At 42.9% G+C, this 24,321-nt stretch overlaps 2 long non-coding RNA genes across 2 annotated transcripts in view; one reads left to right on the forward strand and one right to left on the reverse strand.

Moving 5' to 3' along the window:
- Window positions 1–2,614: 2,614 nt before the first annotated feature.
- Window positions 2,615–18,438, forward strand: LOC136789439 (uncharacterized). Its single transcript, XR_010828183.1, has 3 exons — window positions 2,615–2,700; window positions 16,755–16,885; window positions 17,663–18,438. It is a non-coding gene; the product is annotated as an uncharacterized lncRNA (long non-coding RNA).
- Window positions 18,439–18,919: 481 nt separating this feature from the next.
- The window catches only part of LOC136789438 (uncharacterized), a 52,264-nt gene continuing 46,862 nt past the window's right edge, over window positions 18,920–24,321 (reverse strand). The window contains exon 4 of the long non-coding RNA XR_010828182.1: window positions 18,920–20,562. This is a non-coding gene — a long non-coding RNA (uncharacterized lncRNA). The remainder of the gene's footprint in view (window positions 20,563–24,321) is intronic.

Raw genomic sequence — 24,321 nt, forward strand, 5'->3', positions numbered from 1 at the left:
CGAATTTCAAGCCGAATGCTAATTTTTCTCATGCACTTTGTTAGTAAGCCTACACAAAACAAGGAATCACTCCTGTGTATCCGTCAAGATGGGGGTTTAAAAAGGTATTGAGGCCTAAATAAATTCGCTCTCCCCCTTCTTACCAAATTCCCAGGGCTCAGGCCCGAACCACCAAAGAAGTGACTCTCTCTGTTCTACCGCTTTGATAATCAGTCAGCCCCCCTCCCCCGATACTTGGGAAACTGACCAAACACCACCGCGAATATACCCAAACTTCTAAACTGTTACTTAGATAATGCTCCCACCTTCCTCCTTGACACAAAACATTTAAGAACAAAATCGGATTACAAGATGCACCACCGGGGGTGGATTGTTAGGATATAGAGGTGGTAGGTTATCCAATGACTCCCATTCATCATCTTTTCTTTTTCCTTTTTTTTTATTTTTTTGTTCTCTTCTTCTTCAAACTTCTCGTCTGCTTTTAGTGTAAATATTGAGGCTGGAAAAGGACGTGAGGTCCTGATCCATAATCCTGCATAATCACTTTCCTCCTGGCTAAAAAGGTTCCTTTGAATTAACATGTATATTTAAGGCCTGGCAAACCCAGTCTTCAAAGGATCCAAAAACGGGCCAAAAGACATGTGGTCTTAAAGGCTCCTTTGGCCATTCTGTCATACAATACTGAACCATTTTTAATTTACTTTTTTCCTTTTCTGGGGCCCCTATCGTTCCAATTTCTAATCATTATCCCTAATGGACTTTCTGGTGGTATGTCTGGTAATTTGCTCCCTTTTCTCTGGTCCCGGGTCTTCAATTTTGTCTGACCCATCTAGGAATTTTACTGTGGCAATTCCTACAGCCCTTGGTTGCCTTAGTGAGAGTGTCTTGCAGGGGGTTTAGGACCTATCACCCACCCACGAATCCTATAGGAATCGCTTCGGTCCTTCACCGGCCAAGTCCCTCGCGGGAGATTGGAACCGCGGTTAGAAGACCTCCACAATCGCTTCGGAACTACGTTCCGTCTCAGTCACACTCTCACACACACAGGCAACCGAATCCCACCCAACCAAACGGTATACGCCTTAAATACTTACGACTCCGTCGTCTTCATTCGGATCTTCACTCGCCTGAGCCTATGTTATTGGCTACAGAGTGTTTCTCACACTTCTTTTATCATCTCCTTTAATTTTGGGATTATTTTTCCAATTTCTTATCATTCTTCAGGAAGAGCTGTCGGTAGGCACTCCCCCAGGGTTATCTCCCTGTCCCCTGGAACCCATATTTTCCCATTTTTCGTAGTCCTTGTCAGTGTGCTGCTACAGAAATTTCCCTCCTGCAGGGTACCACACACTAACGTTCCAATTCTGGAAAATGGGGCTGTACTGCCAAGCACTTTACCGTGCAAGGCGTACTGCACACCAAATTTCCTGAGACTCTTCCTTTCTCTCCCTTATCTCAAACTTCGTCCGTCTCCGGCCGCACCCCTCCCGGAGCTACGGAACCGTGGATCAGGACTCCACACTTGCTTCGTACAAAAGTACATCTCAATCACACATCACACAGAGTCTCACCCAACCCCCAAGGCAATAACTGATATTTCTTACCTTGGTCTGTGCGCAGATTTACCGGATCAATTCTTAAAACCCGGAGTGCCTACCTTCTTCCCTTCCCCACTACTTCATGGATCCTGCCTCTTTAATCAGTCTCGGGCCCTCTGTCAGCTCTCCGCAGAACCGCCACCGCCGATGCACAGGACCGCTGAAATCAGCGGGGCATGCCTTCCTGCTGCTGCGGCGGTGGGGCTCCCCGGTAGGTGACTGGATCCCGGACGAGCCCCCAAATTGTGAGAAACACTCCGTAGCCAATAACATAGGCTCAGGCGAGGATCTCAGTGAAGTAGTAATTTATTCGCGATTGCAATGGCGGGCGTCCCACAAGCAGGAGCGCACCTACTAGTCACACGGTACAGTTTATATACTGTATTTCCTCGACGACCAGGACCCTCCCCTGTTTCCCCACTGAGTGGGTAATCCAGGTTCACAACCTATCCCATGCTTCACAGATAATACATGGCTTTCAGTTGCCAGCCTGTTGTTTTTTAAATTTCTTTTGACTTTTTTACTCTTTGAGGTGGTAAGCTTTCTTCACTTATCTGACTTGACACGGTGATTTTCACCTAATTGCTCTAAGGAGTCTGGTTGTCTGCATTTTACAAGGTCGCCTGCTAAGTTTTCTTATCACTGCAAGCATATCTCAATACCAAATTCCTTACCTTTAAGCAATGTAACTCTGCAAAAACAACATTTTTATTCCCACAGAAGAAAATGGTTAAATATTGTTTATCAGTCTGGACAAAAGAACCAATTAAGGAAACAGCAGTATTTTGGCCAAAATACGGGCCTGATGAAAATTCAGGCTTTAAATTTCTATGTAAATGTTATAAATTACTCTTTTAGCCAGAAAGAATTAGTTTATTGAGTAAGCGATCAGCAAGGAAAACAGCGCTGGACGGCCGGGGAGTCCGTGCTCCTCCAAACGGCCCGCACCCCCCCCCCTTTTCACAGTCCTTATATCACCGAGTTCTTCCGGGGTTACGTAGCCCCCCTTCCTGCTACTGCGGCTGCGTCGACTGTTGCTAGGGGGTCGTCTCTGGTCCCTCTGGTGGTCGCACGGATTAAGGCCGTAGTCTTCCTCCGCTTGGTACGTGATGTTTTCCCTCCATAGCCGGTCATGCTGTTTTGTCTTCAGATAGGACAGTGGGTTATCAAATTTTGCAGTAATAGTATTTACACAAAGTTCTCTCAACTATCCGCCCGAGACAGCAACAGGCAGGGAGCCTCAAGGTCCTTACAGCCACCTGGCGACTCCCTTTGTTCCTTCTTAATATAGCCATGGGAAATAATGAACAAACATGCTTCATACACCACAGTAAACAATAAGATTCCTTCTTTTTTCGGAGGAGGAGCCAAGTTATGTTCCCTATAATCCTAATATTGCACCGGTGGCAGCAGCAGCCGCTCCAGGAAGGGAGACAGGGACTGCAATTAACACTACCCCTAGAGAAGAGCGTACTCTAGGCTCTGGCAAGAATTAGAACAAGGTAGAAGAGGTACTGAGAATTTTGCCTTCCCTGATACTAACAGTACTAACACTAACTGTGTATCCTCTTAGGTGAACCCCTCCCACCCCCTCCGTACCAGCAGAGAGGTTAGGAGTTTTAAGAAGGAGATGAAGTCTTTAATTGAGAACCCCATCAGGCTAGCTGAACTATTAGACCAGTTCCTAGGACCTAACTTATACTCTTGGGGGGGAATGATGTCTGTACTAAGTATGTTGTTTACAGGGAAAGAAATGGGAATGATCAGGAGGAGAGCTGCTATACAAGAATGGGAAGGAGCTCATCCTCCAGAACCAGGGATAATACTGGCAGAGCAGAAATACTCACTTGCCAACCCTGGCTGGAATAATAATAATGCGCAACACAGAAATCATATGAGAGACTTGGGGTCAGAATGAGAAAGGATGAATCATAGAATCATAGAATCATAGAATATCCCAAGTTGGAAGGGACCCATAAGGATCATCAAGTCCAACTCCTGGCACTGCAGAGGTCTACCCAAAATTTTAGACCATGTGACTAAGTGCACAGTCCAATTGCTTCTTAAATTCAGACAAGCTTGGTGCAGTGACTACTTCACTGGGGAGCCTGTTCCAGTGTGCAACCACCCTCCCAGTGAAGAACCTCTTCCTGATGTCCAGCCTAAACTTCCCCTGCCTCAGATTAACACTGTTCCTGCGGGTCCTATTGATTTGTGGAAAACAGACTCCACAATCAGTAAGATTGTAAAGTAGGTATGTTTATTCAGCACTGGGCAGCACTGGGGGTTGTCCCGCCAAAGTCCTGCGTGCCTGACGTGGCAACTTGCCTTGGTTATATGCAGTAAAGAGTTACATATGCATGAAGTTTCACAATACGCCTATACATATTCATAACCTGTCCCCGCTTCGTATTAAAAGTAGTTCCAAGAAGTCATTTCCATAAACTCCTCCCATCTGCGCTTGCGCAGTGTATTCTTGTGGTGGTCGTCGGGGGTCGTGGGGATGAAGATTGATGACTCTTCCTCGTCACCGCTAGTTGACCTCTTGTCTTTGCGCAGACTCAGTTGCTCCTTGGCTCTTGTCCATCTGCAGGACCAGTTTCTACCAGTTTCTTAAGATAGGCTCACTCTCTTATTAGGAGACTGACCTTGGTGAGGGGCCCAAGGCTTCTTGCTTTAGTTAATTTGCACAATGCACCATAGTTAGCAAAGACACTAAGTAGCATCCTAGTTTAATGCCGTCAGCACTCTCTCTCTACTTGATAAGATTCTCCTAACTCCCTCTCTCAGTGCTCCCTTTTCTAAAAAGTTAGTAAATTCTTTTACTATTTATAGGTTCAATATATTGTTTCTCTATCTATCACTCTTTCAAAATATCTGTAAGACTCCAGTTTCCATCTGAGTTGGTTTTTTCCACTCGCTGTAGGAGTTTCCCGTACTCTTAAAACACCATAAGGTACATCAGATCACTACACAAAGAACCATGAACAAAACCACGACCACGATTATTGTGATAAACAACTGTTTCAGCCAGGTTAGGTTTGGCAACCAGGAAGTCAATTTTTCTACCAAGTCTGTAAATCCCCAGGACGTATCGTCCTGAGCTACTGCATGCAAAATTTTATTCTTTTCCGAAATCTTCTCCAGGTCAGTCTCAATCTGTTTTTGTTGACATATACACAGCAAGTTTGGTTTATGACTGTACACAATCCTCCCTCCTTGGCTAAAAGCATATCTAATCCCATCCTATTCTGAAGCACTACTTTGTGTAGGGAGGAAATTTCTTCCTGTAATGCTGAAAGAGCATCAGCTGTGACTGAGATATTTACGACAGCTTTTTCTAATTCACTTATTCCCAGAGATGGAATCAACCACCTTACAAAACTATGGAATCTCGTGGGTCTCATCACAAAGGGGTTATTTGAATATACCCCCTCGAGGGCTAAGATAGCCCCCGATACAATGACCCTTCCAATTTAAGGGTAAGCTTTTTCTAGCATGATCATCTCCGCATAGCCAATAGAATCCTTTTTGTAGCTTGCAGATTTGCATGAGGAAATTGAAGCCATGAGATCCTGAGTTCGTTGACACCTACACCATAATCTCTAATTTTAGTAAGCCTACATATTCTGCCATACTACAGTTGTCAGGTTCCTGGGCTAAATAACTAAGTGGACCTGTACCTACGCATGGGGTTTTATCATTTAAGCATCTGGTGTATATGTTAACATTTTCGTGTGGGAGTAGTTCATATCTCTCCCCTAGATGTTCTTCTCATCTGTTGTTCATGAGCCAGTTCTGCTAACAACAGGCAGTAACAAGAAAACCAAGCATAGCGGAAGTGAAGACCTTCCAGCTGATCTTATGAACTGTGAATTACCTCACCATGTAGTCGCACAAACCTGGGTGTAAGGGGAGGCAGGGGGCATAAACTTCATGTCTGCGATTAAAGCGGTGTTGAGGAGAGACAATGGGCACTTGAGTCAGTCCTAAGATCTGTATTGTCCTAAGTGATATCCATTAGAAAAATAAAGTTGAAACTGAGAAGAAAGACTAGCTAAACTTGTGGGTTCCTACACAGCTTGCACTGGTTCTTGGTGAGTTAACAGCTTTTCCTCATGGAGATCTTTGCTTTCTCTCTTAAAAAGAACAAATACGAAATGTGACATTAGTAGAATTTAACATTTTTATATCCTTCCTTGGGAAATGAGTGCGGCAGAATGGATTCATCGGCAGCATTCAGTTGTTCATTGTTTACGTTCTAACCATCCCTAGTGCATATGTATGAAAACTGTCTTTAAAATATCTATGCTCTTATGGGAACGCATGTGTTGACTCTGAAATAGATCTCTTACTTCTAGAGGTTCAGTGGTTGGAAGCTGTTGTATAGGAGTTATGATTGCAGTAAGCACTTCAGTTTGTATTTTTTTTTGTTGTTTTGTTTTGTTTTGTTTGTCAACAAACAGTGAAATTGGATTTTTAAAAGCTTAGCTAGTGCATGTTTGACTGAAGTCTCTATTTTGCTGTGATGCAGTTTAATTAAAATTCTCACTGCTTTCAGAAGACAACCAATTTACATTCTAACTACTTTTATCACACAAGTTCTTTTGAATCTGTTACAAAAGCTTCATTGCACTTTAAAAAAGATGGATGTAAGCTCAAAGGGCTTCTTTTGGGGTCAATAAATTTTTTGGTCTACTTTTCTCACAGCACCAACACAGTGATGCTCATATCTGTAAGAGTGAAACTTAAGCAATTTATATATACACAGTAGTTATTACATGCCTTATAAGATCTCCCAAAGCAAAGGATAATGGGGAAAACACCTAGTTAGTATACTACTTTACTGTTCTATAGCAGCGATTGTTGGCATATAGTTTGTAAGCGAACAGCGCAGCATTTGGCTGCACGTGAATAGTGATGGCAGAAGGCATAGCTATAAAGACACTAGGCAACCCAAAGTTTAGCTTAGAGTTGCTGGTGGTGAAGAAACAACATTGGGAAAACTCATTTCTTCTCTGAATGCAGCAGTGTTCTGCTTGAGCCATATTTGCATAATAACGTTTTACCTGGCGAAACGTGAGCTTTGACTAAAATGGCTTGTACAAGATTCAGATTTGGAAGTCAAAGGTGACAAATTGTGTATTGTTTTCTGTGTGGTGGTTTTACCGTGCTAGGCAGCTGAACACCACAACCGCTTTCTCACTCCCCCTCATTAGATGAGGAGGGGAAGAAGTAAAGGAAAGAACTCACAGGTTGAGATAAGGATGATTTAATTAAAGGGAAAAAAATAATTATTAAGGAAAGATTATTATTAATCAAACAATTTAACTAAAGGGAAAAAAGGGAAAGGGGAAAGGGAGGGGGAAAGGGAAAAAAACAAAACAAAACAAAACATGTAAAGGCTATGTGGAAGTGCAGAGGAAAGGAATTACTCTCTACTTCCCACCAACGAGCGATGCTTGACCACGTCCTTGAAGCAGGGCCTCAACGCAAGTAGCTGGTGTTCGGGAGGAGGACAGACGTTTTCACAACAAGAGCCCACCCCTCCCCTCTTCCTCCTTTTTCCACCTTTTATTGCTGAGTGTGACATCATATGGTATGGAATATCCCTTTGGTTGGTTTAGGTCAGCTGCCCTGGTGATGTTCCTTTCTCACTTTTTTGCCCACCCCCTAGGAGGGTTAGAGAGAGTGCTGATGCTGTGCCAGCACTGCTCAGCAGCAGACAACACTGGTGTGATACTACTGCTGTTCTAGCTACAAGTGCAGAGCACAGCGCTGTATGGGCTGCTGCAGGGAAAGTTAACATCCCAGCTGAAGGGATGAAGACACGGACTCCTGATGGCTCTTGAACAGGTGTCCTGGTTTCAGTTAGGACAGAGTTAATTTTCCTCCTAGTAGCTGGTAGGGTGCTATGTTTTGGATTAGGATGAGAAGAGCGCTGATAACATGCTGATGTTTTAGTTATTGCAGAGCAGTGCTTACACCAAGCCAAGGACTTTTCAGCTTCTCGCTCTGTCCTGCCAGCGAGCAGGCTAGGGGTGCAGCAGGAGCTGGGAGGGGACAGACCCAGGACAGCTGACCCAAAGTGGCCAAAGGGGTATTCCATACCATCTGACGTCATGCTAAACAATATATAGGGGTGGCTAGCCGGGGTGGGGGGGCTGGCTGCTCGGGGATAGGCTGGGCATCTGTCAACGGGTGGTGAGCAATTGCATTGTGCATCACTTGTTTCTTACACATTATTATTAGTAATACTATTATCATTATTATTATTATTATTATTATTGTTATTATTTTCCTGTCTTAATAAACTGTCTTTATCTCAACTCACAGGCTTCACTTTCCCGTTTCTCTCCCCCATCCCAGAGAGGGAGGGGGGAGGGTGAGCGAACGGCTGTGTGGTGTTTAGCTGCCGGCCGGGTTAAACCACAACAGTCCTTTTGGCGCCCAACGTGGGGCACGAAGGGTTGAGATAACGACAGATTTGACCAGAGTGTGTTAAACTAAAATTGGTATAAGTATTGGACCTGCTTAATAGTTGCTAGTCACAATATTGATTGCCTTAATCTGAGGTCTGCTGTGCCCGTTTTCCAAATTGAGTTTTATAGCACGTTACTTTCTGTATGTGCTCCCTGTTGCACTGTTTATCCTTTCCGGGCCCTGGTTTAAGATTGTTATGGTACTGTGCGGTGTAACAATGGCTTATGAAATGATGAGATTTCTGGTCATGACTCTAACCTGGTATTTGTACTCAGCACTGACGTCGACTCTATGCTTTGGAAACCATATCTCGGAAACTATTAGCAATTACACCTATTGCCTTTTTTCATCAGGGAGCCAATCTGTGAAGGGGACAGGGGAAGATATTTTTCCCTACCTGTTCACTCTCCCTTTCTCCTTCACCACCCTTATCCCCCGAGCTAGTTACGATAGTTCTCCAAGATGTTGAATATCCTTGGGATACTCAGACCAGCATGTTCTTGTTATGTCTCCTGAATGCGCTTCAGGTTTTATTTAAGGTTAAACAACTACTTAGGAATCTCATCCGGAGATCTGTCTTGAGGCGGGATAGTTGCGAGTGGCAGGGAGTGTGGGAGGATATGGGCAGGTTTCTAGAGCAGTGGTCACCTCCAGTGTTTTGGACATTCACCCCTGAACAACTGCAAAATCCTAAAAAACTGGTAGAATGCTTGAAAAAAAGGTGTCATGACTCTGGCAGTTCCAAAGTGACACAAATCACTGTAGAGTGCTGGGGTCTGGCTTGTGCCTATCGAGCTGCAATTGATGCTACTAGCAACCTAGTGACAGACCCTGCAGCCGCTCCAGCTCCTGCAGCTGCTCCAGTTCCAGCCCCTGTGGCCGCTCCAGCTCCTGCAGCCGCTCCCACTCCTGTGGCTGGGTCAGAGAAAAGAACTGTAGCAGTGCAAGTTGCCCCTGCAGAGGGTATTCCAACCCCTGTGGCAGACCCTGTGGCTGGGTCAGAGAAACGAGCTGTAGCAGTGCAAGTTGCCCCTGTAGACAAGGTGAAAAAATGGTATAGAGGCTCAGGTCGTTTAGAACGCAGACAGTCTTCTGCTAGGTCTAGGTATAGAGAAGACGAGGCTGGGCCATCAAATGTGCAGGAGGATGAAGATGAGGATGAGGATGTCGAAAAATCAACAGTAACTACCCGAACCCTATACCAGCGTGAGCTACGAGATGTGCGAAAAGATTTTGGTCGCTGCATAGGTGAGCAGCTTGTCACCTGGCTGCTCCGGTGCTGGGACACCGGAGCCAATAGTCTGGAATTAGAGGGCAGGGAAGCCAGGCGGCTGGGATCCCTTGCTAGGGACGCAGGCATTGACAAAGCAATTGGAGATGGAGCACGATCTCACAGCCTCTGGAGGCATCTCCTGTCAGTTGTGAAGGAAAGGTATCCCTTCAAGGAAGAACTCGTATGTCTACCAGGCAAGTGGACCACCATGGAGAAGGGAATTCAGTACCTGAGGGAATTAGCCGTACGGGAGGTGATTTATAAGGACCTAGACGACGCACAAATATCCAGAGATCCAGATGAAGTCCAGTGTACACGACCCATGTGGCGGAAGTTTGTACGGAGTGCACCATCATCATATGCCAGCTCATTGGCAGTAATGGCCTGGAAAGAGGATGAGGAACCCACAGTGGATGAAGTGGCTAAACAGCTCCGGCAGTATGAAGAAAGTCTCTCCACTTCCCTACAGGCCTGTGTCTCGGCTGTGGAGAAACTCTCTGAAGAGTTTCACCAACTTAAAGAGAATTTATCTTCCCCCCACACCTGAACGAACCAGTGTCCACCAACTAAAAGAGAATGCTTTGGAGAAACTTTCTGAAGAGGTCCACCAACTTAAAGAGAGTTTATTTTCCTCCCCACCTGTACAAACCAGTGTCTCAGCTATTAGGGGTAAGCATTCATCTGTGCAAGGAAGACAATATGGTGGGTACACACAGCGCCACCCTGTGGTTTTACCTACGTGACCATGGAGAGGACATGAGAAAATGGGATGGAAAATCTACCTCGACCCTAGAGGCACGGGTATGTGAGTTGCAAAAGAAAACAATTGGGAAAAAGGGGTTCTCTGAAAAGTTTGCTGCTCCAACTTCCAGCAGGCAGTCCTTTAAACACAGAAACGAAGATTCTGTCCAGGACTAGAGGGGCCCTGCCTCCAGCCAGGGGGAAGAAAGGGACAATCGAGTTTATTGGACTGTGTAGATTCGATGGCCTGGCACGTCAGACGCACAGAAGTACAAGGCTTTAGTAGACACCGGTGCACAATGTACTCTAATGCCATCAAGCTATAAAGGGCCAGAGCCCATCTGTATTTATGGTGTGACGGGGGGATCCCAGCAGTTAACTGTATTGGAGGCTGAAGTGAGTCTAACTGGAAATGAGTGGCAAAAGCACCGTATTGTGACTGGCCCAGATGCTCCGTGCATCCTTGGCATAGACTGTCTTAGAAGAGGATATTTCAAGGACCCAAAAGTGTACCGGTGGGTTTTTGGCATAGCTGCCTTAGAGACAGAGGATATTAAACAGTTGTCTACCTTGCCCGGTCTTTCGGAGGACCCTTCTGTTGTGGGGCTGATGAGGGTCGAAGAACAGCAAGTGCCAATCGCTACCACAACTGTGCACCGGCGGTAATATCGCACCAACCGAGACTCCCTGATTCCCATCCATAAGCTAATTCGTCAACTGGAGAGCCAAGGAGTGATCAGCAAGACTCATTCACCTTTTAATAGTCCCATATGGCCAGTGCGAAAGTCTAATGGTGAGTGGAGACTAACAGTGGACTATCGTGGCCTGAACGAAGTCACGCCACCACTGAGTGCTGCAGTGCCGGACATGCTAGAACTCCAGTATGAACTGGAATCAAAGGCAGCCAAGTGGTATGCCACAATTGATATCGCTAATGCATTTTTCTCCATCCCTCTAGCAGCACAGTGCAGGCCACAGTTTGCTTTCACTTGGAGGGGGTCCAATATACTTGGAATCGGCTGCCCCAGGGGTGGAAACACAGCCCTACCATTTGCCATGGACTGATCCAGTCTGCGCTGGAGCAGGGTGAATCTCCTGAACACCTGCAGTACATCGATGACATCATTGTGTGGGGTGACACTGCAGAAGAAGTTTTCGAGAAAGGGAAGAAAATAGTCCAAATCCTTCTGAAGGCCGGTTTTGCCGTAAAACAAAGTAAAGTTAAAGGACCTGCACGAGAGATCCAGTTTTTAGGAATAAAATGGCAAGATGGACGTCGTCAAATCCCAATGGATGTGATCAACAAAATAACAGCTATGTCTCCACCAACTAGCAAAAAAGAAACACAAACTTTCCTAGGTGTCGTGGGGTTTTGGAGAATGCATATTCCAAATTACAGTCTGATTGTAAACCCACTCTACCAAGTAACCCGTAAGAAGAATGCTTTTGAATGGGGCCCTGAGCAACGACGTTGATTGCCATTTTTCACTACTACATATACTTTCCCTGTAGCCCCACGCGCTGTCCATGCGCCCAAATGTGTCATACAATTGGTTAGAGACCCTCAGACACACACCTCCAGCCAGTCAGCAATTGGCCACTGCCCAAAGCTCATCTTTAACACTGTAGCCAATTTACGTTATCTCGACCTTGCTCAAGTTTTTGTTTCTACCGCTTGTTTCCTCATTATCTCTAATTCAGGGATGTGTGAAACAGTGCAAAGCCACCTGCAAATTCCTTTCTCACACCCAGCCAGAGCCAGTACATAGCTGCCAGCTGTAGTTAGAGATTTTTCTTCATGACACCACCACTTTTGTTTTTTGTTAACCTTTACTGCCATCAGCTTGCCTCAAAAGCCTCTGCTGCTCTCATGACATAGTTTCCTGGTGTTTCTGATTTTGCTATGCCTCCTTAAAGCTTTTCGGTCTTCTGAGCTTTGAGAGCAAGTGTTTGTGAATGGCAAAGGGAGGCTATTTTTGTGCTCTCAGGGGCTTTTTTCTGTATTTAATCCAGCAAAACTGCTATCGCTTATGTCTCCTTTTGATTGCTTGCCTTAGTTTGCAAAATCTGACTCTGGATGCTAGTCACAAACTAGAATTAGTTTGCTGTGGCTTCCAGGGGGTTTCCTGTTAACTAATAGCTTTCCACAAAGACTCCAGTGCATGTGAAGTTACTCTGACTGCAGGAAGACGTTCTGATTTCCTGTGAAGGAAGAGTGTAGCATGTCCTCTAGTTTAATAGTCTTTTAGCTGGAGATTTTTAGCCCAACTGTCAGCACCTCAAGGACAGAATAAGTGATACGGAGAGTTGAATAGGTTTGTTCTGTGCAATTTGAGTCCAAACTAAAGGCTATCCTATGACTTGTTCTACCTCTTGGCTCTGGGATTCTGAAATTCCTTTCTCTGTAACTTTAGTAGTACTGTTCAAGTGACTTTGTTTGCAGTAATGCATATGGGAAAAGTAGAAATTGGTAATAAAGGATGAAGCATGGAAAAATTATGAAGGATATATTAGGAACAAATATTTAGTCGTAGAAAAGCTTTTGAATGAACTCTGGGAGATGATGCAACACATCAGGTTTACGTATACCCATTTACATGTATCAAAAGAATGTGAATAATGTTAGTAATGCTTTGTTTTTGTCTGTTCCTTATGCAGGTAATACATTTCTTTTTTTATGTTTCTAACTGATGCTGTAGGTGTCAACTTAACTGTCTAGCTAGTAGACCACTGACCTTAAATGGAAAAAGCGTACTGCAAACTTTTTGTCCTTAATTAAAAGTACTCTCAATTTAATTTTTTTATTAGCAAGAATGTGGGGAATTTAAGAGAGGGTGCAGTTACAGCACGTATTACAGGTATGATCTCTGCAAAGAAGTAATTACTCTTCTCTCTAGGAGATAGACATAAAGGAACCCATAGAAAAGGAAGTAAATCCTCATTTATTACCGGGTAACTTGTATATTGTATGCTTAGAATTATATAATTTAAATGATTTTTTATTACTTATAAAGTTTCTTATTTGTGTACAGCAAACACTCCAGTGACATCTGTGTCCAGCGTAGTAAAACAGAGGTTTGGGAGTAACCATTCTTGCAGGTTGAATGTTTTAAGTATTTGTATCTGCATTGATTACTGAAAAAATATAAAAATTGGATTTTTTATAGAGAACAGTATCTTCAGGTAAAGCTGCATGTGGCAAATTGTCTGTACTTCAGTTTGTCCTATTTTCATAAAGGTGGCTTTGATTTTTGTCCCGTTCTTTCTTTTAAAATGCTGACAGTATTTTCCAAGGTCAGGAAAGATGAGTTTGCTAACGTAAAATACAAATAAAAGCTCAGCATAAATTAGTGTTGTTCTGTCAGTTTTTCTGTACTTTTCTAGAAAAGACTAATCTGGCTGTTGTTTGTACCTATTTAAACCTGTCTTTATTTTCTTAAATTTGAAGTTCAGTTCCTGCTAATTTGAAGATTAAAATTTCATTGACCATTATTTATATAGACTTGTTTGAGAACTTTAAGATAGTGCTGGGACATGTAAAATCAGCAACATTTACAGTCAAAGCTATGAAAAACTAACAATGATAAACTTGTAATAATTAACTCAAATGTTTCAGTATTGCTAAGAGTTTAGTGGTGCAGAAAACTGGAACAGTTTTCAAATTGTTCATTGACTATATTAACTGTTCTTTACTGGGATTTGGATTTTTCAGGTATACATTTGTGTGGTGGCTCTTTGCTACTCCATGTATTCTTTTTCTACCAGTTAGTTGGCCATGATGAAGCTGCTTCTAGTTACAGAACTTCTAAATGTGTTCAGCTGAACAGTGTTCAGTCCATCCTTAGAAATCTTAATAACCTGGAAGAGGCTGTCTGGATACTGATTCCAGGAGCTGCCTCTTAATCTTTGCTTAACAATGATGAATTATCTTCAGGCATACAGTTACAAGAAGCTGTCGGGAAGTAAATGCTGAGTTTAAGATAACTGAAATACCAGTATTTCAACTTATGTTGCAAGTTAATGTTTGTTTTACACAGGTGAACTGCTGCTTTGTGAGGCAAGCACAGTATACAAGTACATACAAGAAGATGGGTCAAATCGTGGCACCTATGGGAAACTTGTATGCACAAACTTCAAGATTGCTTTCCTCGATGATGATTCTGCTTCAGATGATAATGTAGGAAGACAGGTGGCCTTGTTATGACCAAACAGACTCTGAAGAAGTATAGTGTTTCTTTGACTAAATAATCTTACCTTTCCTTTATATAAGAACACAGACTGACTATAGATTTATGGAAAGTTTTAATGGCCACAGGCTCATGTTGATCAGTCTGTACTACTTGGTCCATACATATCCTTCACCAGGCTCTAATAACTTTCAGTGAAAATGTTCTAAGTGTATATCTGGATGCTTACAGTTAGATGTAGTTTATAACTTTTTAGCTCGTGAATTAGTAACTAAAATTAAAAAAACAACAACAACAAAAAAAACCCACAAAAGTTAAAAGCATGGATTGGTTTGAAAGCTAAATCTATAGTTAGTTTAAACCTGATTCCTGACTGTTTGTCTAATAGCAATTGCAAAAGTGTTAATGTCGAACATCTCTAATGTATAACATCAGACTTGAATTTGGGCTACATCTGCAGAACCATTCTAGGGTTGCACAAGACCAAGTAGGCTGATATGCAGTGGAAATGCTCCAGAAAAATGTTTGCTGTGTGGCTCAGCGAAGCTCTGCATTATTCCAGAGTCAGGTGTTAACTGCAAAGACTTTGGGACTTTTTAGCTTTTTAAATGTTTGTCAAAGTCCCCAATCCTTAGAAATGAGTCTAATTTCCTTTTTTTAGATGCCCAAACTGAGTTGTCAAAGAGGAGTGGTAATGCTACACTTCTGTGGATGTGCTGGAGCATGTGAAGCTGGTCCATTTAGGTGTTACAAGTGAAGGAGATGGTGGTATATGGCTCTCAAGAGTGCAGGATTACTTTGAAGGTGAACAAGAATGAGAACACAGTTTGACGTGTTGATTGTAGTCATAAACTCCCTGAATTTTTACCCTGAGAAACTTAATGTTGAAAACTAAAGCTTCTGCAGCAAAATACTGATTTACGGACTGTCTGGAATGAATTTGGACAAAGCTGCAGAACCCTTTCCCCAGATCACATGAGGTGTATTTTAAACCTCAGTGACCTTGCTAATTTCTGCTCTATCACTAGCTTGCTAAATCCTAGGTTTATAGCATGCTGAGTCAATTGTATTTCTCTCAGTGGAAGTTCAGTGTTAGTCACTTGATTCAGAGTAGTACAGACCTGGACATCAATTGAATGAATCACAGAATTGTAGGGGTTGGAAGGGACCTCAAAAAATCATCGGGTCCAACCCCCCTGCCAAAGCAGGTTCCCTAGAGCAGGCTGCCCAGGTAGGCATCCAGACAGGCCTTGAATATCTCCAGAGGAGACTCCATGACCTCCCTGGGCAGCCTGTTCCAGTGCTCTGTCACCCTTACCGTGAAGAAGTTCGTTCGCATGTTGGTGCGGAACTTCCTGTGATCCATTTTGTGGCCATTGCCCCTTGTCCTGTCCCCACGAACCACTGAAAAGAGGTTGGCCAAATCCCTCTGTCTCCCACGCTTAAGATATTTGTAAACATTAATAAGATCCCCTCTCAGTCTTCTTTTCTCAAGGCTGAACAGACCCAGGTCCCTCAGCCTTTCCTCATAGGGGAGATGCTTCAGGCCCTGTATCATCTTTGTGGCCCTCCACAGGACTCTTTCCAGGAGAAAAAAATGGTGCAGTGCTATTGCTTCACTTAAGCAATAGCACTGCAGAGCAGTATAGGTGACATTCCTGAAGAATACCTCTTGTTTGTCTAAGGGAACTTTGTTTCATGAGATTCTTGATGTCTTCAGGATATAAAAGGTGGTAGAAAATGAGTTTTTACTGTACAAGCCAAACAAAATGGACTTGTTTTGCAGCAGGGCCTACAGGCGTGCCTGTATTGCTTTTTTAAAAAGAAGTACACAAGAGTGAGGCTGCTAGCTTTCTCTACTGCTTACAAACTTTATTGAGTAGCCTGACTTTGGGCTCATGTTCAGAGTATTTATGAATGGTGATGTGAATGGGTGAAGGAGTGGGCTAGGGAGAACACTGAAGCATGGTTGTGAGACACTATTTGGTTTCATTTCCAGTGGCCTAGCTGGTAGTACTTGAAGGCATGAAATGGTATATTCTCAAACAGAACTGAACAAAGGGTTGTCCTGAGGGCTTTATGATAGTTCAAAAAAATAATTCTTTTAAGGAACTTAATACAGACTGAGGAATCTTAGTCAAAACTACTAAGTTGTTCTTTATGCATATCAAAACTTTGAACTTGTTGTGTAGCCAGAATGTGAACAGAAGTAATCACTGAGCAGCTGGCTTGCTCTAAATTCAGTTCCTACCTTATAGTGGGTAGCTTGTGTGGGCTTATAAAAAATAAAAATCAAATAAAATAAAAGTTGTCAGCACAACAGCTTGCAATACTGTTGTAGGGTGCTTGTTTTGACTTGTTAAAACTTGGACTTGAATTAGTTTCTTGAATTTTGAGACATCAAGCAGGGATAGTTTTATCAATTAATGACAAAGTGATTTTGATATTGATATTTACTTCTTAATTTTGTAGTTTATGATGGGAAAAAGAAACTTCTAATGGGACAACTGAGAAAATACCCAGAGAAGCTAATTATCTACTGTAAAGACCTTAGAGTATTTAATTTCTACCTGAGATACGCAGAAGAAGAGGAAGTAAAAAGAGTAAGTATAGTAACTTCATTTGTGTTTTTCCTCTTTTTAAGCTTGCTGTTGGGTGTTAATTTCTTCATTGGGGATGAGAGAAGGATATAGTTCACTCTGAGAGTTCCCTTTAATTTGAAGTGTTTTCTGAGAGAGAGTAGAAGACTTGGGTGTTTTTTAAACTAACCTTATTAAATAACATATGTATAGCTATTAAAAACCATGTGCACTGTCTCTTTGAAGAACCATGTGCACTGTCTCTTTGAAGAAAAGTGGAGCTTGAGAGTATTATAATATAATTAGCTTCAGCTTAGGCAAACTTGTAAAGCTATTCTGTGTTTTCACGATACTATTTTACTACGTTATGAACTTCAGCCTTGCTCATACGGAAGCAGTTACTTTTCTAATAATTTGAGTTCTTTTGATGGGTTAATCTGAACTCCAAACTAGGAGTGTTTCTAGCTTTAATAAGAGTCATTCTGTAAGTTGAACACGTATAATGCTTCTCATGGAGTCAAGTAGGTATATTGTTCTGCAGACAAGGAAGAAGGCTTTCCAAAAGTTGCTTTTCAGCTGTTGGGGATAGAACCCATGGAGCAATTTTGTTTAAAACCTGGGAGAGAGGTGATGTTGTTTACACTTTTTATTAGTCTGTTTGGGTGTTAGTTTTTGGTCCTTTTCTAGATCATCAGTGGCATAATTCATCATAGCCAGACTCCTAAGCTACTTAAGCGCTTGGTTTTGTTCTTATGCATCAGCTGCCCCAAATAACACAGGGAAGTGTTTTTATATTTTTAGGTTGTATTTGTTGCATACTGTTATAAATGACAAAGATAAGGAGGACTGTTCACAAAAGGACAAGATAAAGAATGTCAAACATGCAAGGCCTCGAGATAACAGGAGCCCCTCGGACCCCGAGAACCAGACCAAACCAACCTTATGGCCCAGATTGTGACCAAGGCCTCAGAGAGCATGCGCAAGGAGATGAGGTGAAAAGTTCAACCCTGATGAAGACATCTTACTTCATCCTCACGACCCTCAGCACCCACCACCAGAAGGCACTGCGCAAGTGCAGATGGGAGGAGTTTATGGAAATGACTTCTTGGAGCTAATTTTAATACTAAGCGGGGACAGGTCATGCATATGTATAGGCGTACTGGGAAACTTCATGCATATGTAACTCTTTACTATATATAACCAAAGCAAGTTGCCGCGTTAGGGCGCCCACAACTTTGGTGGGACTACCCCCCGTGCCGCCCAGCGCTGAATAAACATACTTACTTTACAATCTTACTGATTGTGGAGTCAGCTTTCCGCGAGTCAGTTAGGAGTTTTAAGAAGGAAATTGTTATAAATGACTGAGTCCCAAATAGGATTGCAATCAAAGTTTACAATTTATTAAATGAATAGAGGCAAGCAAACAGCGCTGGGTGCGCCGGGAGTCTCTGCTCCACCAGGACGCACACCCGTTACGTGAGGCATCTAATTTTTTATACTCCTAGGCTAATACATATTTATTACTACTTCTAAAAGAGGCAAGGTTATTATAATTGGTTTCCCGAATCCGACGTCCTTCCAAGTGCACCCGCTTATCAGTCTTTGTTACTTTCTCGGGGGCCGCTCGGACAGGGAGACAGGGAGGCTCATATTTTTCCTCCTTATCTAGTGGTCTCTTGGCCGGCTGTCAGAAGTTACTGCACATTCGTGCAAAGTCAGCAGTTTTTTCTCCGAAGAAATCCCTTTGTTCTTTTCTCGCCTAAACCCAGGCCTCAATGTTAACCCTTCAAAACCCCTTAGTGGCACGAATTGCTGGACCATTTCTTACAATTCCTCCCTTTTTTTTTTTTTTAATCTTCAATTCGTGTCTCTCCTTCAACCTTTGTCAGTAACAATTGGATTTCATCAGTCAGTTCTCGGGGTGTCCACTTTTTAAGCATCATTATCGACACGTCACCTTTTCTCTCCACTGAAGTCATCACAAATTGGGTGCTATTTATTACTCGCCGTATCAACAACGTAAAGCAAGGTATCATACAAGGTATAAACAAAAATGTCACTATACCACATAAAAATAAAAACAGCATCCTTTTAACCCATGGTTCACCAGGCAACCATGAAAAGAAATCCCAATCCATACCCTTCCAAGTTTGTACTGGGACGTGGGCTAACTTTCTAATTTCCTTTGTTATCTGCTTGACCACTTTTCCATTATCATCAATCTGTAGACAACAATTAGAATCGTTCAGTTTTCCACATACTCCCCCTTCTTCTGCTAGTAAATAGTCTAAGACCATTCTATGTTGGAATATAGCATTTCTCATTTGAGTGGATTGGTCAGCCAAAAGATCCAAGGCTGTCGCTGTTTGATTTGTTACAACCTCGAGGATAGCTTGCAACCTAATTATTCGGTTCAAATTATAAATAGGTTCTCGGGCTCCTGATATCAACTCATTCGGGTTCCAGGTGGCTGGCCCATAATGCTGTATGATTCTTTCAGGAGGCCATTCATCCTTTCCCCATTTTTGGGCACTACCCCCGGTTAAGGAAGTATCTATAGATCGTTTCACTCTGTTCAGGTCATCATATAATCTTATTCCTAAATGATCTCCTTGTGTTTGTGACAATAAAAAGAACAAGGGTCTTATGTACCCCACATAGCATATTCCCGACCAATTTTCAGGTAGCCTCTTGTAAGCATGTTTGCCACACACCCAATAATGTCCCTTTAGGGCCCATGTCCCATTTGGAAAAGGACCATTCCATCCCTTTTTAGCCCTTGGGGCGTGATAATACAGAGTGTCCTTGTTACCGAGTGGTCCTGTTACAATGTCTGCCCCGTTCGTACTCGTATATGCGCACTTCCAAGCTCCCGCATCGGGTTTCCACTTACAGTCACAATTCAGTTCTCCTTGGTGGCCAGTTATATTATAAGCTGACCAGAAATGCTTAAAGAACACTCGCCTCCCATTCTCATTCTGCCATCTCCAGCGATAGACCCGCACCACATGCTGTTCCTTAGTTGTGTTATCATGTTGACAGTCTAAGATTCGACTATCGAATTGTCCCCCCGCTTGGGCTCTTGCCACAGTTTTACATCCGGATCCAAAAAATTCTCTGTATGAGCATTTCAGCCAAGTCCCATTTCTCAGCTGAACATGTGTGGTGTTCCATTTCCCACTACGTGCTGTACAGTTTATAGGACTACATCCAGGATCGGTACAATCATATCCAGGTGACAGAGTCCAATTGCAAATGCTTTTTCCCACCGCCACTGTTCCTGTTCTGTTCAAGCAGTATACACCCCGAGCTGACGAGTGTAACTGCCATGGGCCTCCTTCCTCTTTCCAAAATTGCGTCCCATTATGAACTTCGCTCAGATTACTGACCCACCACTTGGGTTCAACTGGGCCTGCTACCCAGGGCCAACTTTCAGTTCCCCCCGGTCCTCCACAAATCCAGCAGTTACTAAGGTTAAAGGCCCTAGCCACTTCCTCCCCCAAAGTGAAAAAGTTATTCCTCCATTGTTGCCCATGGCCCAATTGCCCCTGTAAAAACAATACCAGAAAGTATAGCATTTCTTATCCTTTTTCGTCGTCCAATCTTGAGAGTGTGGGAAACGCCTTCAATCATGAGGTCGGGCCCGTTTCAGAGCTTGTGTTACCATTCAGCCCTTCGGGGTGATCCAGCTCCTGGAAAAACTAATCACAATTTCATTATGGGTTTAAGAGATTCTCATGTTACTTTTCTCAGGACAACCTGATCTTAGCGCGGGAGAAGTCCGGTCGAGGCCCTCTCACTCGGCAGTCAATACCCATAGGGGTTGCCTCCCTCGGTAGACCATACACACCGCAGTGGAGGGTCCTACCCCGGTCTTGCCTTCTCCCTTTCCTCCCTTCAGACTTGTCCTCTTTATCCAGTGCCCTTAATTCATGCAGAACCTTATTGCTGGGATATCAGTTCCTCTTTAGTCTCAGTTTCAGTTCCCCAGGAGTGGACTCAACCCTCCAGGCTTCGGTAGTTATTGGTCCTTTTATTCTGGATGCGTGGGTCCAACCCCTTTCTGCCGTTCTCACAGCTGTTTCAGTAGTAAGTAAAACAAGGTACGGTCCCTCCCATCGGGGGTTCAATGATTCTTCTCTCCAGGTTTTTATTAAGACCTTGTCTCCTGGTTGTATCTTATGAATAGCAAATCCTAAAGGTGGTGTCTGAGTCATCATCCCAATTTCTCTTAGCTCCTGTAATCTCCTTCCAATGGTAATTATGTATTTCTGGATACTATGATCCTCAATTACATTGTTCCCTAGGGGCATCCCTTGAGAATAAGGCATACCATATAACATTTCATATGATGATAATCCAGTCTCACTGTGTGGTTTAGTTCTTATGTTTAAAAGTGCCAATGGTAAGCATTTCGTCCAGGGCAGCTGTGTCTCGATCATTAACTTAGTCAATTGTTGTTTTATTGTTTGATTCATCCTTTCTACTTTCCCTGAGCTCTGTGGGTGCCAGGGAGTGTGGTATTCCCACTGAATACCTAATGATTGACACAACAATTTTATTATTTTAGAAGTAAAGTGTGTGCCCTGATCAGAATCAATGTACTGGATTATCCCATACCTTGGTATTAAATGTTCCAATAAAATTTTTACCACTGTCTGTGCAGTAGCTCGTGCTACAGGATAAGCTTCTACCCATTGTGTTAGATGATCTACGATTACCAATAGATATTTCATTCTCCCTACCTTGGGCAATTCAGTGAAATCAACTTGTACTTTCTCGAAAGGCCTATAAGCTGTTTTTCTCCCTCCCATAGCTGCTTGTCGAAACACTTTCTTATTTATTTTCTGACAAGTTAAACAACCTTGTGTAACTTGTTTCGCTATTTCAAAAATTCCAATACAACCAAATTGTTTAAGGAAATGATCGCTTAATGCCTTCATACCCCAATGTGTTTGTGCATGTAAACGTTCCAGTATTTGCCTCGCATAGGCTTTTGGCAATATCTCTCGCCCGTCAGGCAGTGTCCATTCTCCTTGTTCTAACTTAGCCCCTATTTTCTCCAATTTTGCTTGTTCTTCAGGGGTAAATTTCTTTTCTTCTCTTTCTCGCCTTTCTTCCTCTCGTATCACATTGATTTTAACAACCTGAGTCCTCAGGGCTGCTTCCTGGGCCTCCTTATCTGCTAGATTATTTCCTCTGATTCGATAATCCAATCCCTTTTGGTGTCCTCTTACATGTACCACTGCTATCTCCTTTGGTTCTCTTAATGCCCTTAAAATTTTTATTATTAACTCTTGATGTATAAGATTCCTCCCTTGAGTATTAATTAGACCTCTTTCTTCCCAAATTTTTCCAAAAGTATGGACCACCCCATATGCATATTTAGAGTCTGTATATATCGTCCCACTTTTCCCTTTTAATAGTTCCAGGGCCCTACATAGGGCATACAGCTCACAAGCCTGAGCTGACCATGATGGGCTCAAAGGTCCGGATTCCACAGGTTCTAAGTTCTTATTAATTATTGCATATCCTGATTTTCTTTTTCCTTCCACTACTCGGGAGGAGCCATCTACAAACAGTGCCTCTCCTTTCTCCAACTCAGCATCCTTTAAATCCGGCCTCACTGTTGTCTGAGTCTCAATTACCTCTAAACAGTTATGTTGTACTCCCTCCTGTGGTTCTCCGAACAAAAATTGTGCTGGGCTCTGAGCAGAGGTTACCCTCAGTTCTAAGTCAGGTGAGTCAATTAGTATTGCTTCATACTTTAGGATCCGACTATCCGTTAACCATTTTTCTGCTTTTTGCTGTAAGACACTTCTAACATTGTGTGGAGTATACACCTTTAAAGGAGCACTAAAGGTAATCTTCCTAACTTCTTCTATTAGTAATGCTGTAGCGACCAGAGCTTGAAGACAAGCAGGCCACCCTCTACTTACTGGATCAAGCAACCTAGAGCAATACCCTACAGGTTTCTTAATCCCTGCCCAATCTTGAGTGAGAACTCCATATGCTGTTTGGTTCGATGTATTTACAAAGAGATAGAAAGGTTTTTCCAGATCCGGAAGGCTCAGTACAGGTGCCTGTATTAAAGCCCTTTTTATTTCCTCAAATTTCTGATCATCCTCTGTGAACCACTTAAGCTGGTTATTAGTTAATTTCTCATATAAGAATTTGACCTTTTCACTGTAGCCTTCAAGCCACGGTCTACAATATCCTAATAATCCCAATACTTGCCGAATTTCCTTTTTAGTTTGTGGGGGTCTTAAAGATAGAATCCCTAATACCCTGTCAGGATCTAATTTCTTTTTTCCCTTACTCAGCCAGTGCCCCAAGTATTTTACTTCCTGTTCCACAAACTGTAATTTCGATCGAGACACCTTTAATCTCCTTTCCCCTAAAAAGTTTAGCAATTTAATAGTAGCTTCTCGGGTTCCCTCTTCAGTTTCTCCTGCTATTAATAGATCATCCACATATTGCAATAATTTGACCCCCCTAGGTAACGTGAAATCTTGTAAAATTTTTTCTAAAGTTTGTCCAAATAGATTTGGTGACTCTGTAAACCCCTGTGGTAGCACAGTCCATCTGAATTGTTGTTTTCGTCCCGTTTCGGGGTCCTCCCACTCGAAGGCAAAATAATCTCTGGATCTCTCATCCAGAGGGCAGGCCCAAAATGCATCTTTCAGATCTATTACACTATACCAGGTATGTTTGGGAGATATGCGACTCAATAAAGTATAAGGATTTGCCACCACAGGGAATTTAGCGAGTGTTCGCTGATTTACAGCTCTCAGGTCTTGCACCATCCTGTATGACCCATCCGATTTTTTTACGGGGAGGATGGGTGTGTTAGCGTAGCAACCACATAACCACCAAGTGATTATATGAAGGTGCTTTATTCAGCGCTGGAAGCCGGGGCAGGTGCCCAAATCTGGCTTCAAGTCCCGTTACTTCCCAGCCATTATTTATACATACAATATTGCGTCAGGTATACATATTCATTACAGGTTGCAACATCAGCCTCGCTTTTCATTCTAATTAGCTCCCCTCCCCTTTGCACATGCGTGGCGCACTCTGGTGGTCGTCCAGGTGGTCGTCCAGATGAAGTAAGGAGTCTTCCTCTCCGCTGAACTCTTTCACCTTTCTCACTCGACGCATGCTCCCTTCGCTCCTTGATTCTGCTTCAACTCATTTCATCATCTCCAGGCCCTTATCCAAGGTCAGGTTGCACCTATTCCCTCCCAGGGTTCCCCTTCAACGATTCCTTTAAATGTTCAGTGTACTCCCTAGGTTTCCAGTATACATAGATTACTTGATAATGTAAGTACATTTAATAATATTTAATTATACCGTATGATCCATCACCTGAGAAACATTAATAGAACATCCATTCGATTCTCCCCAACACTAACATTTCCCCCCTTTGAAAATACTTCACTCATACCAAGAGCAAGTATTTT

The sequence above is a fragment of the Anser cygnoides genome, unplaced genomic scaffold (assembly GCF_040182565.1).
Source record: "Anser cygnoides isolate HZ-2024a breed goose unplaced genomic scaffold, Taihu_goose_T2T_genome scaffold_45_1, whole genome shotgun sequence".
Taxonomy (NCBI): Eukaryota; Metazoa; Chordata; class Aves; order Anseriformes; family Anatidae; genus Anser; species Anser cygnoides.